Genomic DNA, 16,226 nt, shown 5'->3' with positions numbered 1-16,226 from the left:
AGAGCATTTATGTGAACTAGTTACTCCAGATTAACCTGAATGGCTTCCTCAATACAAGAGTAACCAACGTCCTGGGCATCCTCCCAAGTTTTTGCTAAGTCTTCCCACTGAATAGAACTGGTCACAAGGTGAGCATTTGCTGCCTCTCCTTGTACATTCTAGTCTGATTCCTTGCAATGTGCTAATTCTTCAAATTAAAAATAAATTTCTTCAAAAAGGAAGGAATGAGGATGGAAATGTTTAGCAAAAGAAAACACCAGGTAACAGCAACAGAAGCCTCTTTCCCATGAGTGAAGTTAGAGAGTTTTAACTAAGCCCCTTTAACAAAACGTTGTCAAAATTTACAACTTACAAATGATTCCTCACTTATAATGCTTTGTTCTATCCTTCCATAAATAAATAAATGTCTGAAACTCTGAGAAACAGAGAGTGAGCAATATCTTGTTTCACAAAAGACAGAAAGTGTCAGGTCTTCACCTGCATGGTCATCTGGCTCAGGTAAACTCAGGTGGGCAGTTGCTATGGGGACCTTGCTCACTATTGCCCGCACCAGCCAGCATAGTGCCTAACACAGGAGAGTGACTCCAAATAACTGCTGAATGGATCAGTGACTAACGGATGAGAAAAGATGGTTGAAAAAAAGTCCAAAATTGCGGGCAAAAAGGAGACAAGGATGAGGGGTAACACATAAGTAACAAGAATGTGAAGAAGGCAACCAACCACCTTCTTACATCTTGGGCTCAGATTCTCCTCACTTTCTCCATAAAGACACCCACACAGTAGCTAAATCTTTGGGTCAGTTTCTGAGTCCCATAGGTGCTGTCAAATGCAAACTAAAAGTATTTGACATTTACGTTTTAAGTTTTATACCTGCTTTCTATTTTCCTTTCTATTTGCCTTAGGAACACTTTCTCCCCGCTTAGCTTTCACCTAAACTAAAACTTGACATTGAATTAGACTATTACTAGATTCTAAGGTCATGATTTGGATCAAGCTTCATCTTGCAGGTTTGCTGCTCTGCTATTTAATGTTTTACTCCAGAAAAGGAAGTCCACACTGCGTGTCCAGAATCCTTAAGGATGGTGTCTATCCATCTGATGGTAGAGTTCCAATTCTGCCTGTCTTGAGAGGAACACAAAGAAATGAGAGCATCCTTGCTTACAATTTTTTTTTTTTTTTTCAGATGGAGTCTCACTTTGTCGCCCAGGCTGGAGTACAGTGATGCAATCTCGGCTCACTGCAACCTCCGCCTCCTGGCTTCAAGCAATTTCCTGCCTCAGCCTCCCAAGTAGCTGGGATTACAGGCGCCCACCACCATGCCCGGCTAACTTTTGTATTGTTAGTAGAGACGGGGTTTCACCACCTTGGTCAGGCTGGTCTTGAACTCCTGACCTTGTGATCCACTTGCCTCAGCCTCCCAAAGTGCTGGGATTACAGGCATGAGTCACCATGCCCAGCTTATAATTTTTTTAAAAAGGCATTTCATTTTCATCTCACAGAAAGGCCATTTTAGAGGCCACCCTTGATTTAACACCAAAACTTCTTAGAAGAGCACAAGCCCAAATTACCCAATCCATGGTGCACACTTCATTCTCCTTATACTCGCCCACATAAACAGTGTCCCTAGCTCCTTACCACATCTGAAGCTGCACCTGTCACTCTTAGGAAAGCACACGGGGTCTCCAGGAATTCAATCTATGCACACTCAGGAGCAGCAAGCTAATTTTAATTCTTGCCTTTGATGACCATGGCTAAAGTAGAGCTAATTTTTTAAGTTCAAAGTAAAATCTAAGTGGCTTCTAGATTAATATCTCTATTTTAGAGATACAACTGATTAACACACAGACAATGAACTGCCACAGCAGGATTGCAAACATGGTTTAATGATGGGAAATTTGTGAACCTTATAGAACACATCAGTAGGTCAAATGCGAAAAAGCATAAAATCATCTCAAAGATTACCTTTTTGGCATTTGATAAAGTTCAACTCCCTTTCATCTTTTGCTTAAACCCAGGAATACAAAACTACTTCTTCAAAGTAATTTAAACTATTTTAAACCAAAAGCCAACATTATGCCTTCTAGAAAGTATGAAAAGCATTTCCATTAAAATCAGGAATAAAATAAAACAGTCTATTATCCTCACTCAGTTATTAATGTTCTGGAATTTCTGATTTAAAAGAGAAGTAATCATTATTTGTGGGTAATATAATTCCTTACCTAAAGAGTGCAGGAGAATCTACTAAAAAGTTAAGTTGATTAAATAAAAAAATATAAAACCTTTAGAAAACAATGAGTAAGACATAGAACTTCTCCACTATGGACCACTGACCCCATTCATTTCAGAACTGGTATTCCTCGAGTGGTCATCTGCAAGATTTGTGCTCAAATAAACTCTATACTTAATCATATTTTCTGAATCTCATTACTTAAAGTTGACAATCTTCATGATAGAATGTTAAGCAAGGAATCTAGGATCCAAAATTGGGTATGATGTATTTACCATGTGATCCCAATTTTATTCAAAAAAACAAAAGTCCCTGTTCTACCGCTCCCCAGCTAGGTAGCTTAGGACAAATCCATCAGTCTCTTAGGAGACAGGTTCCTTCAACTCCTCCAAAAGCAAGAGGGCCAAGCTTGGACCTTTCTCCTTTCTTCCCCTCAATTTTAAGTATTGGATAACAGCACATAACCAAAAATTAATAAACAAATATAAACAGAAGTATGTCTGTATTAATAATTTAAGATAAAATATAGAATTTTAGTTGTTAAAGCAAACTTAGGTTTTGGATTAAAGATTTTTTTAAAAACGAGTATCTCCTAAATAGGTGATATATTTTATATCTGACCACTTAGACAGTGATAGTTCATTAGAAATACATAGCATGGCGAGAAATGAGCACACTCTCCTAACTTCTCTGACTAATTTGATCTAGGCTTGCCTGCCTGCAACAGGAACACCCTCCACCTGTTGTCAGCCATCCCATGACTTGGCATTAGAGACGCCCGGACCATTCTCAGCCAGCAAAAGGCAGTCAAAAGCCTAGATCCAAGAGTGTCACGGGAGAGCATGCAAGGTTGTCTGATGTCTGTGTTGCACTGACGGTGCAGGAAATTGATTTTTGGAGTTCTTTTTGCAAACTTATATAGCTTCTACGCATAGCTCAGCAGTTCCCTGCCTTCTTCTCTTAGATTCAAATAATAATTGAGCATGTTTTTTTCACAACTACCTCTAGATTTACCAATCCCTACCACTGTAAATTTTAAAACAGTGCCCAAGCCATGATGAAAGAAAAACCTCAAGCACAGTAAGCCAAACTGGGTTAGAAGCAAATTAGCCTGCTGAGTAGTAGAGAAGTGAATCCACTCAGACCCCGGCAGTTACCCAAACTGCTCAAGCTCTGCTCTGTCATCCAAATTCACTCTGCCTTTGTAGAGGGAAAAGGAATACAATTTCATGCCCAGAGTATTTAGCTTTTGTGAATTTTATCCACTTTTCTGAGATTGACAAAACAGGCTACTAGAGACGGCTTAAGTTCTTCCAGGGAAACATTTCATATGTGAAAAACATGCTCAATCAATGAAATCTGAGTTTGTGTTATTAATAACAACAAATGAATCGAAACTTTCTTTAGAAATGACAGTAACTTGAAACAACTCCTGTGATATCCAAAGTAAGCCATGTTATGTGATATTTTAATCCCAGATTTGTATAGCATGTACTTCGTCACATGTTTTTTTCCCAAATGATTTTTTTCCATTCTCCAGATTTTCCATAGTCAGTAATATTATATAGTTTAAACCTAAAGTGAAGTCATCAAAACAGAGACTCTCCTTATATCTGCCTCTTCCTTCATTCTGAATATAGCAGCCTTACTGTTTTATTATTATTATGTGGCTAGTCCTATAAAGCAATGAAAATACACAAATGCTAGCTGAGTTTTGTTATAGCTCTGAACTTGTGTGCACCCATCATCAGCCCCTCTAAAGGACACCTTTCGTTATTTTTACAAATGGAGCACACTTCCTGGAGGTTACCATACAACCACACAGCCAGCAGTGATGCCACTACTAAGAAGAGATAAGAGGTTTTGGGCAAACATCACTGATGACACTGGCCAGTACTGTTTGACTAATAGCCCTGTCAAGATTAGGCACCCTATCTATGTTTTGTTTTATTTTCCCCAGATATCTTCTTCCTCCCCCATTCAAGCAAGTAGCCCTGTACTCACTGCTTCAGAGGAGGGATATGGGGGGCTGGGAGCAGACCTGTGAGCCTTTTTGGCTTTTGTTTTAAAAACTTAAACCATAAGAGCACAGAGGAAAGGGTTAAAGGGCATTAAATCTGTATCATAGACCCAATATCGAGCAGAAATAGGGAGAAGACTGGAGCTTTACTCTGACCCTTGCCCCCATTCCAACTCCTACTGGCTGGTAGTCAGGGGAGAAAAGACAAAATGTCTTGTAAGTCCCGAAAGCAGAAGGAACCTCGCTTCCTGGCAGAAGGCAATGAGACCTCAGAGACTTCAGGGCGCTGTGGCTGCTGCACCCATGAGAGGCAGCTCAGTGGCACTGTATATGAAATCACCCACAGACAAGGACAGTGGCTATTTCAGTGGCAGCCAGGGAGAGAGGAAGTAAGACCTGCTGCTGCAACACCACTCAGAGAGCAGTAGAAGGGAACCCCATGAAGATAGGAGGCTAAATTCTTTTCCTGCCATTCAACTGGGAGACTCAGTAGCAACAATAAAAATTATCAAAGAAGCTAATATTTGTTAGAATTCTTATTCTAGACCATGTACAGTTCTAAGCCTCCGACATGAGTTATTTCATTTAATTCTTACAAAACCTATTTGGTAGGTACTACTGTAACCCCTCTATAATGTAAATGAGGATGATTAAGCCCAAATAGGCCAAGTATCTTGCACAAGGTCATGAAGATTATGAGTGGTAGAGGCAGGATATAAATGAACCTAAGCAACCTGACTCCAGATCCCAAACTTATAAAATGAAATGAGGGAAAATACAGAGTTATATTTCTTGTACATCCAAGTCTATGGCAAGTCTATTTAGTTCTTCTCAAACTTGTCTCTTTATGTAACAATAGAGCCCCTGTTTCACGCAAAATCTAAAACAGAGCACCAGTACATAAGACAAATAAGAGCAGGACTACTCGGTAGAAGCCGAAGTAAATGACTGAGATCTTCATTCCCCAGCATCTCCCTCACCCTGCAGAGGCCCCAAACACTCCTGGAACACAGTTTGAAAACCCCTGCTCCAAACCAATATCACTCTGAATTATGTGCTTGAGAGACAAAAGCAGCCCAGCTAGAACACCAACAACAGCCAGCATAATCAAAGGAAAAAGGCAAAATAATTCCTCACTGGCAGTCACAGAGGGCCATTCCAATCTGGGCGCTGACACTAACCAGCTCAAGTCTGAGCACTGGAGGGCCCAGAGGTGGTGGAATTCCAGGCTGGAGCAGAGAGTCAGGAATGAGGCAAATCCAATAAACAGGCAGAGGCGGGAAGCAGAGCCAACAGGGCGCCGGGGCCAGCGGTCTGTGGTGAGCAAGGCGGCTGTAGGAACAGAGGTGGGAGCGAGAGGGAGGCCAGCCCAGGAACCGCTCCCACGGCTTCAGGCTGTCCAGATGCAGTCTAGGAGATGGCAACAGTGAAAACTTACGAGTATTTCAATAACCAGTGTTCTGGGGAAGAAACAAACAACTACATTGCCCTCTTTCTCTCCAATTCCAACATTGCATTTTCCCCACGAACAGTCACGTACTGTTCAGTGGCTGATAGCGTCAGACTCAACAGCCAGAAATGCCTGCCTTTGGGAGTAGTTTGGGTGACAGTTAAGAGTGCCAGAATGCTTGGACTCACATCCCAGATCTGCTGCATACTAGCTGTGTGACATTGGGCAAGTTACTTAACCTCTCAGTGCCTCAGTTTCCTCATCTGTGACATGCAGATAACAAAAGTACCTACCTCAGAAAGTGATTGTGGGGATTAAACAAGTTAGTACCTATAAAGTGCTTAGAACAATACCTAGTACAAAGCTCTCACTAAATGCTAGCTATTATCATTCTCTGATTTTTATAGCTTTCTTCTCACTCCGACTGCTTCCCTCTTTATTCTTCTATGCTGTATTAGTTTCCTACAGCTGCTGTGACAAATGACCATAAACTTAGTAGTTTAAATAACAGCAATGTGCTACCCTACAGTTCTGGAGGTCAGAAGTCTAAAATGGGTTAGTAGGGATACATTCCTTCCAGAGGCTCTAGGAAAGAACTCATTTTCTCTCCTTCTCCAGCTTCTAGAGGCTTGGCTCATGACCCCTTCCTCACATCACTCCTGTCTCCCTCTTCTAAGTATACTCAAGATTAGTCAGAGCTAATCATCCGGGATCATCTCAAGAGCTTTAATTTAATCACATCTGTAAAAGTCCCTTTTGTCATGTAAAGTAACATATTCACAGGTTCCAGGCATTCAGACTTGGACATCTTTGGGAGATCATGATCTAGCCTACCATCTATACCTCCCCAAAGCCTAACATTGCAGACTGGAAAGACTTGAGGAGCCCTGGGGGAAGAACCATTAGTTTCTTAATGTTAGTTAGCTAATATTAGTAGCTAATTTTGAGCACTCAGGAGGTGTCTGTCTCCATGCAAAGTGTTTTAGGTGAACTATCTCACTGTGGCCTCAAAGCAACCCTGTACAATTACTATTGCTATTTTACGCAAAGGTCAGTTGCTCCTCCAAGGTTGTACTATGTAAACCCCAGGGAAATTTGATTCTAGAGAATCTTGAATTGACAAATAGAGTGTCCAGGCTCCATACCTTAAGCCATGATAACTGGATTTGGGGAGTTGGGTGGGGAAAGATCATTAAGGGCCTCAGAGATTGTGCCACAAGAGGTACACATGCCCCTGGCTGCAAAGAGACAGGGGGTCCTGCAGAGGCCATGCTAAACTACACACAAAAGGTCAAATGTCTAGAACATCTCCTCCTACTCAAAGGAGAAACCTTGGGGTTACTCAATAATTTCTTCAAAGGCAGGTTTGGACTAAAAATCTAAGAAGAGATCACTGGGGCTTCCCATTACTTGGGGAGGGGAAATGAAAAGTCCATTCTTGCCCCCAGACCAGCCTTGCAGTTCCAGTCAAACTCCCACAAGAAAAGAGGAATTCACAGTTTCCCTAGAAAGACTTCCGACTGAGTCAGATTGATGCAGACCCTCTGAAAACATGCCAGGAAGGCTTACAATCCTGGTAGTCCACCAAATGGCCCCTGCCTGTAACAGTTGATCTACACTAGGACCAAACTGCCGGCCACCCTCCACCCCACAACAGTTATGAATATGTAAGTCCCCACGTGCCAAAGATTTCAACAGGAGCCCAATGGTTTCACCAGCACCCACCTCTTTTCCTACCAGTTCTTACACAGTGAATGCTCAAAAGCAAGTGTGGCTGACACAGGGTGGAAAGGGGCAAGCTAAACAATGGCTAAGCACATCTATTACGGTGGTTGAACCATCCACAGCATTTCAAAACCTCAACTGCTAAACAATTTAGCCAGATCACTATGTGAAACTTTCTAATGAGCTGAGTTAAAGCTATTAGGTTTCACCTAGCCAAAAAACAAAAAACAAACAAACAAAAAAAGACGGTTATTTGTTTTGGGTCATGAACCCAGAGGTTAATGTAGGCTAGCACAGTGGTCAAGAGAACAGACTCTGGAGACAGCCCACTTTGAGTGGTTCCTGACACTAGCACTTCCTTGCTGTGACTTTACACAAGTCACTTGACCTTTCGTCGCTTCAGTTTTCCCCTCTTCAAAATGGGCATAATCATGGAAGTCCACACTCCCTAATCCAAATTCTGAGCAGCCAGCCAACTGTGATTCAGAAGCTTTATGGATTTTGTAACGGTAAAAGTGCATATGCCATATATTACATAACACCTCCAATGGTATCTGCAGCAAATAAAACATGCCCATAATTTCTGAAGTAAAAATGTACATGTAGTTCTCACCAAGTGAGAAAAATAAAGACTGTCATAACCTCACATCAGTTCAGACCAAGTTTTGTAGCCAAATTTATGAAAACCACAGTTTTCAGAGCTTTTTTGATTTTGGAAATACAGGCAAGGGATAAGATCTCTCACACTGACTGCCTAATATGTAAAAATTAAATGAGTTAATTGATAAAAGTGCTTGGAGTGGTGCCTGGATGTAGTAGGCACCATAGTGTTACCAACAACCACTTCTATTATTTTCATGTAAAATTTGGAAGCTTTAAAGTTATGACTAAATTTCATTTGGAAACCAGTACACTTTGGAGATTAATAGGTATTACCCCTTTGAAACAATCCTCTAGGGAAGGATTTTCTGAGATGGTGAAAATGTTCTATATCTGCACTGTCCAATACAGTGGCCACTAGCTGCAATGTAGCTTTCAAGCACTTGAAATATGGCTGGTTAATTTCATTTAACTAATTTCAATTCAAATGTAAATAGCCATATGTGGCTAGTGACTACCATGTTGGACAATGCAGCCTCCAAGGGCTTGGTTCCCAATCTGGCCCATAAAAATCTATTCAAGCCATAACACAGATGAATTATAGCCTCCGTAAAAACCCTGCATTCTGCATCCAGGGAGCAGAGAGGAACACAAGACGCTAGAAAGAGTTCTGCCCTTCTTTGTAGGCCACATGGTCGGCCTATAACAAAATGCATCTTTGATATCTTCTTCCTCTCTTTCTTCACTCCCTACTCCTCCATCTCCAACTCTCCTCTTTGGGCCTTACATAATTAAATCACACGCTTCCCTAAAACCCTATGAGAACCTTCCAGCCCTCCTCCAGAAGCACCATACTCCCCAATCACCTGTCTTCCCTCCCCTCAACCAAACCCCTACTTGCTCAATGCCACACATCTCAACTGAACGTTAGGAGGAAAGCAACTTCAGCAAACAAATTCACACTCTAAGCTGCTTCTACTGCTTTTGGCTTTTTCTCTGCTTCTGAACCCAGAAGCTCTGTTTTGTTGTTCTTCTACCGCAGAAGTAGTTCCAGCAGAGAGAGAAGGCATTAGGACCATAGTAACTGTCCTGTATAGACACCTGTCAGCCAGGCGTGTGGAACACACACGCACGCGCACACACGTGCAGCACAGCCTCACTCTGTGCAAATCCCTCCTCTTGCCTAGGCATGGGAAACATCCCCTGCTGCCTACTTTAGAAAACGCTTCCACCATACACAGTAGTTTTTCAATCTTCTTTTATTCATTTAGAAAGTTACAGGTAACAAATTGCACATCAAATGATTTTTTTTTTTTTAATATACAACAAAAGCCCAGCGAAGAATGTGACTAAGAACGGTTGTAAATAGAAAAAGAAAACCAACTGCCTTCATTGGAATCTAGCTTCTAACCCACTGGAGTATGGAATTTTTAATGACAGGTCAAACTTGGAGCACATCCCAGGAGTTTATGTTACTAAGAGGACTGGAAGAATGTCCCTCCAGTTCAATCTCACCTCTTACCTGGTCCCAAGGCATGAACCAAAGATGATTATTAGACAAGGCTCCCAGGTATAAAAGGAATTTCCCCCATGGGGCTGTAAATAAAGGATAGTGTTAATGGTAAACATTATACATTCCTCTAGCTCCTTTCAATTATATTGTCTCCTTCTCCAAAGTAGATATTTATGTTGTAAAACCAAAATCTTAAGATTTAATACTGGCCCACAATTATCTGTAAAGAGTCTTCTAGGTGCAAGCATTTTGCCATGAAAGCCACAGCAAATACCTTTAGTAGGGAAAATGAGACATCTACATAAATAACTCTCAGAAGGTGGAGAGCAGAAAGGGCCCTGGAGAAAAAATCCTGCAGGAATCAGAGCAGGTGGAGTTTGGCTGTTTCGGGAAAAGCCGCACAACACCAGCAAAACACAGTTTGAAGGATGGTTAGACTTTAGAGTGGTAGATGTGGGAGAAGATGTGCCATCATATGGTTTAGAAGACTACACCATGAGACATTCTTCAGAGAAGTATTCATGAAGACATGGATGCATGCAGTAACCTAGAGATAGTCCACCTCTCTCCTCAATGACAACTGGGCACCTGTACAAGCATCGATGGGGTCACCTGCTTCCACCTCCCAAGTCAGGCTCTCAAAAATTCTCCCTAGGGGGGTCAAGCATTCTCGGCCACAGTAGCGCCCATTCTGTGGCAGTGGCCCTGCCTTACCTCTTCGGGGGTATAGGAAATATGAAAACACACCAATCCTGCAGAGATCTAAAAGACCTACAGGCAAATTTTGCATAATGCAACTGAAATTATGACCTTCGTGCAAATAACTTTTCGAAGAGTGAAAAGTTTTAAGTGAATCCTACTTAACATGCATTCAGGGAACTCACTATGTAAAATGACACTGATTAATCACTAAATGAGTCTTACACTGAATAATTGGTTAAGTCGGCTGAACCAAGTGTCTCATGGCTTCAATACAGAGCAAGGGGGCGAAAGCTCCCACAAATTTACGCTATGCACCTAACATTCGCCACGACAGAAGACTTCTTGCTCTAGTGTTATTTATTACTGTGGCATTAAAGGACTTGAAGGAAAAGCTAGCTATTCTTCTAGTTACCAGTTAGAGCGGGACCAGGTCCAATATTGTATTTTCTAGGACTTGATGTACACAAATCTCTCCAGGAACAATCTCTTGAGCACTTTCCTTGAAATACTGCTGCTAAGCACTGCCACAAAAAGAGCTTATGATTTTCTTTGCACTGGCCACCTCCACACCGCACTCACAACACGGAGGGGTGACCTGAGGCAGACGTTTGGAGTGAAGGTACTGGCAGGGTGTCTTTTAGCCCCTGCGAGGGCGGCCTGCATGCCCTGGGGTACCACCCGCCTTGGGTCCCCCGGGAGGGCGAGGACACTCTTCCGCCCAGGTACGCGGGGTCGGGCTGCTCCCTTCGGCGGGTCGACTGCCTTGGGAGAGAACGAGCCCATCCTTCCCCTTCTCCAGTCCTCAGGAACCAAGTTACAGAGTCGCTTCCTCACCTCTTCGCTCCTGGCGAGTTTCGCCGGCGTCCCCAAGCGCTAAGTCCCTCTGGGACCCGCCGTCCGCGCGCCTGTCGCTAGCGGCGCCGGGTGTCCCCGCTACTGTGTGTCAGCTGCAGAGCCGATGCCCAGGAACGCGCAGGAGCCAGGCAAGTGCCCGAGAGGCAGAGCCCGGGAGGCAGAGCCCGGGCGCGCCGCCGCTGCCCCTCCCGCCGCCCGCCGCGTTGCCCACGTTGCCCAGCGTTACCGTGTGGACCCGCGCAGTTCCCAGTCCGCGCCCGCCGAGCTGTGCGCGCTGCCCGGACGGCGGCGGCTGCGCGGGCGGCAGCGGGGCCCCCGCCCTGGGCCGGGCTTTCCCAGAACTCGCCCGCCCCGGGTGAGAGGCCGCTAGCGCCGCCGCGGGCGGCCGAGCGGCCGGGGGAGCGGCCTGTGCCGGGCCCGCCCCCGGCTCCCGCCGTGCGGGGAAGGCGGGCGCGGAGCGAGGACCCGGCCGCCTCCCCCGAGTTGGCTGCTGGCGGCGCGACCCCTTCCCAGACCCCTGACCCTGGCCCCTAGGAGCCATCCTTTCTGGCGGGAGCCAGAGAGAGCGCTCTTGGGGCGCCCGGCTCCGGGAAGGGCGGGAACTCTGCACACCTCAGGCAGCGGGAATGTACTCTCACACTACCCCAGGGAACCATCCCTGGTTGACAGATACGGAAACTGAGTCTCACGGCAGATAAATGACACGATCAAGGTCTCTGTAGTAGATGGCAGCACCAAGTCTCGAATCTGTTCTGTCACTCGTTCATTTAATACATATTCATTGAGCCCCATCAATGTGCCCAGCGTTGTGCCAGGCTCCGGAAATACTCCTTTTGCTGGTAATGCGGGGCCATCCAGGCCTGCGGACTCCTAATCCAGTACTCTTTCATTGCTCAAGCACACCTGAAGATCTTAACAGCTAGAAACCATAGGCTCTGCACAGAACCTCCTTAGCCGCTGGAGCGGCTTTTATGAGTCTTACGAGAGCCAAGGACCTGGAAAAAAATCAAATCATCATCCTCCTCCCTTTCCCCTAAACCTGCTCCTCCTGCCTCTACCTGTTCTAATGGAAGACCCTTCCCTAGGCCTGACCTCTTCTCCTACATCTGATGAGGACCCATTCCTGTGGCCCATATCGCCTCCGACTGTCCTCTCCCTTGGACCATATCAATTCTTCAAACCACCTCTGTATTATTCTTCCTCTTTTACAACTTTAATCTATGCAGAAACATTCATTGGCTCCCTATTGCCCTCCAGACTAACTTCCCATGGCTGTAGTAACCCAGCATGCCCTGGCTAATAAGGATCACCCAACAGAATGTCTCTCCCACTCCAGCTCTGTACCTGAACTTAAGCTGAGCCTTCTACCTGGAGCATCACCGCCTCCTCCCACACACTTTCCTCCTGCTCATGTTTGACCCTTTCTTTCCGGTCCCTCTTAAAAGTGATCTCCCCTTCTTGGATGCTCCAGAACACAGGAGAGGTTGGAGCAAGAATGCACAGGAGGCCCAAAGAATCCTGCTGTTAAGAAAAATCTGCCTGTCTGGTCCTTAAACTGTCTTGCTGTTTTCTCACCACTAGTACTTTAATGAAAACTAACATGACTGCCTCCCTGGAGAGCTGATTTCAGAAAGGTCTCTGCAGAGGGCTCTAAAGAAATTCTTTGTTCCTTGAGATCTTGGGATTTTACCACTAGGACAATGAGAAGTGGTAATTCACTCAATCCCTGAGGCTATGTTATCCTGAACAAGTAAATAAAGGGCTGAGGAAAGAGGTAGAATCACTGACAATAAACAAGGTAGGCTATTTATTTAATATACAGTATTATATTATGGTTTTATTATTCATTTAATGACCGAATAATATCAAACTTCATCCATCACCTGGCACCCCCAAAGACTTTTTTTTTTTTAATTTGGCACGTGGGAATAGATAGCTACAAACCGGTAGATGCACAAGCGGTTAACATTGAATCCTTCAAATGAGTCATTGCGTGATTAGTAAGCAAGGCAAATCTAGGTCTGTTGTGCAGGAAAGTTATCCAAGTGTGATAATCATTGTGGCCCCATCCCTAGAAAGGGGCGCCTTCCTCAAATCTTTGCAAAGAGAGCAGGTCCAGATCAGTGTCCTTTGCTCGCCCCATGGCTCCCTCTCTAAATGAGACTGGAGGGAAGTCGTGTCCCCGAGGCTGCCTCACCACATTGGAATGTCTGAGCTAACAGTACTTCCAGAGTGTTCACTGCTCCTCTAAACAGCACTGCCCAGACTTTCTGGAGATTTTAATTCACTCCCCAACCTCGCCAACAGTTGCACACAAGGTGCCTTTTTTACACCCTGCTCTCTGTTCAGTGAAACACACAGACCATCTCAGGGGAACAATGGCTCCATTCAAGACTTTTTCAGAAGTGCACCATCTAACCTCCACTCTGTGGGCTGCTGCCAGCCATTATCTAGAGGAAGAAAGACTGTCAGATAAAGCGCCTGAGAATTGGGAAAGCACTGGATAATTTCCATGGAAAATTCAGCTTCAGTAAACTAAGTTATGCATCTCTTTATACAAGACTATTCTGCATAGACAACAACAACAGCCCCAAGAAACAATGCTGTGGAGACCTTATTTCAATAGAGTGCATCTATGTTTGAAATTTCAGAAGAAAGCACACATGTCTTTTGAGCTTATTACATTACATAACGGTCTCCAGTCAATGGAAATTGATTTAAATACATGATAAACATAGAGATTAGGGAATTTAAGTAGTAAAATTATTTTAAGAAACGGAACCATCTTCCCTCTTTCTTTCTGCCTCCCCTATCCTGTAATTTTCAGAAAGGAGGTGGGGGCAGTGGTCTCTGACTTCATGGTGGTGGCTGCCAACAGGAGGCCCCACACCCTCTACTGCACATATTACAGAAGAAGGATTGGCGCTTTGCCACACTCAACAAGCCAGCCATCAGTTAACCCATTCATAAACAAACCATTAGGTTGGAAACTGAGTAGTCAGTGTGGGCGCCATTGACTAATGCATTGATCTTTGTTAAACAGCTGCTGATCGTCAAACAGAGGAATTTGCCAACAGACATCTGGGTAGCACAAAGGCCAAGAAAGGACTGAAGGAACAAGCCAGACCTTAGTTTTTCCAGTTGCCGTTTCCTCCCTTTCGAAGTCACTGTATCAAACTGTGCTGGACTTACTAGCTGTCTGCAAATAGACTAGTGTGTTCAGACGGTGAGCAGAGAGTCAAAAACACGCTTCCTAGAGTTGTCTTGTATGTGAGGTTAGATGTCCTAAGGCAGTTGAGGTTGATGAAAAACAACCAGCTTGTTAAAGCAGTAGGTACCTCTACCTGTATGGCATGGTTAGAAGTGAGGGTCCCCAGGGAATAGTAAGCAAAGCAGGGAAAGATGATCCTAAACATCCTCTCTCAGTGCAGCCGGTGTTAGGGGAACAGAATTTGGTGTAGGACCACTTGAGTTGGATGCTCAGATCCACCCCCAAGCTGTAAATCCTCGGACAGGTTACTTACTTCACTGTGCCTCATTTTCCTCTAGGTAAATTGTACCTACCTGATATGGTTTGACTGTGTCCCTACCCAAATCTCAAATTGTAGCTCCCATAATTCCTACATGTCGTGGGAGGGACCTGGTGGGAGGTACTTAAGCATGTGGATGGGCCTTTCCCGTGCTGTTGTCGTGATAGTGAGTAAGTCTCACAAGATCTGATGGTTTTATAAAGTGGAGTTTTCCTGCACATGCTGTATCTCTCTTATCTGCTGCCATGTAAGCTGTGACTTTGTTCCTCCTTGCCTTCTGCCATGATTGTGAGGCCTCCCCAGCCACATGGAACTGTGATTCCATTAAATCTCTTTTTCTTTATAAGTTATCCAGTCTTGGGTATGCCTTTATTAGCAGTGTGAGAACAGACTAATACAGTACCCCTCAGTGTCATTATGAGGATTAAATGAGCCAGTGTATATGAAACACTTAGAACATGTAAAGGTTTATTACTTAAACGAATAAAACTAAGATCTTTATTTTCATTTAGACTTATGGTATTTAAAGGCTATAAACTCCTTTGAATATTCCAAAAATCTTGTCAATCTTTTGACAGACCGTTTTTTCTTCTTGAAACATTCAGGAATCTCGTTGTAATACCTGGTTCAGAGTTGCTGTCAGCAAAAGGTGGGACTAGCTCAAATTGTTTCAAGGAGCCATAATGAAATACTATAAAAGCACAATTTTTAAAAAATGTTTTAGCTACACTGGAATTCCAAAGCATACACATTAGAAACTTCTTGTTTTTTTTTTTGAGATAGGGTCTTGCTCTGTTAGCCAGGCTAGAGTGCAGTAGTGTGATCATAGCTCACTGTAACCTAGAACTCTTGGGCTCAAGCGATCCTCCCTCCTCAGCCTCCTGAGTAGCTAGGACCACAGGCAAGCACAACCATGCCCAGCTAATTAAAAAAAATTTTTTAGTAGAGATGATGTCTTGCTATGTTGCCCAGGCTGGTCTTGAACTCCTGGCCTCAGGTGTGGAGACTTCTCTATATGCAGTTTTTAAGGTTTTGTGGTGTTCTCAGTGGCCAAAATGCAGTTTATTTAAAGAAACAGGAGAGAATACAGAAAGTATTTTTCAAAAGTAGATGCAGCTATATTTCCAGTCCCACATCCTCTTCTAGAACCTCGCCACTGATATCAGGTGAAGTCTAATTCCCCTTCTCTTGAATATGGGCAGCCCCTCTGACAATTCTATGTCAGAGACAATAGAATGACATAGAAGTGATGTTTTGTGACTAGAGTACCTATGTAATGGAAGTCGAGACAGCTTTTGTTTGCCTATCTTGCTCCAAAACTCTCACCCAAGAACTCAGACGCCATGTTGTAAGGAAGCCCAGACCTGGGGAGGCATGTATGATCCCAGCTGACAACCAGCATCAACCTTGAACATGTGGGTGAATGTGACTTCAAGAGATTCTAGTCACTAACCTTCAAGCCAGCCCAGCAATAGTAAGTAGAGCAGATCAAAGCTATCCCTGCCATGCCCTGCCCAAATTTCTGGGTTTTGAGCCAAATAAATGGTCAGTCTTTTAGGTCATAAGTTTTGGGATAGTTCCTTACATAGCTTTCATAACTGGAA

General features: G+C 44.0%; 1 pseudogene; it reads right to left on the bottom strand.

Annotated features, from left to right (window-relative positions):
* LOC116269428 overlaps positions 1-11,370 on the bottom strand; it is a 40,815-nt pseudogene extending 29,445 nt beyond the window's left edge.
* Between the last annotated feature and the right edge of the window lie 4,856 nt (positions 11,371-16,226).

The sequence above is a fragment of the Papio anubis genome, chromosome 11 (genome assembly GCF_008728515.1).
Source record: "Papio anubis isolate 15944 chromosome 11, Panubis1.0, whole genome shotgun sequence".
Taxonomy (NCBI): domain Eukaryota; kingdom Metazoa; phylum Chordata; class Mammalia; order Primates; family Cercopithecidae; genus Papio; species Papio anubis.
The sequence above is the reverse complement of the archived record's forward strand: the minus strand, read 5'-3'. Positions and strand labels throughout refer to the sequence as shown.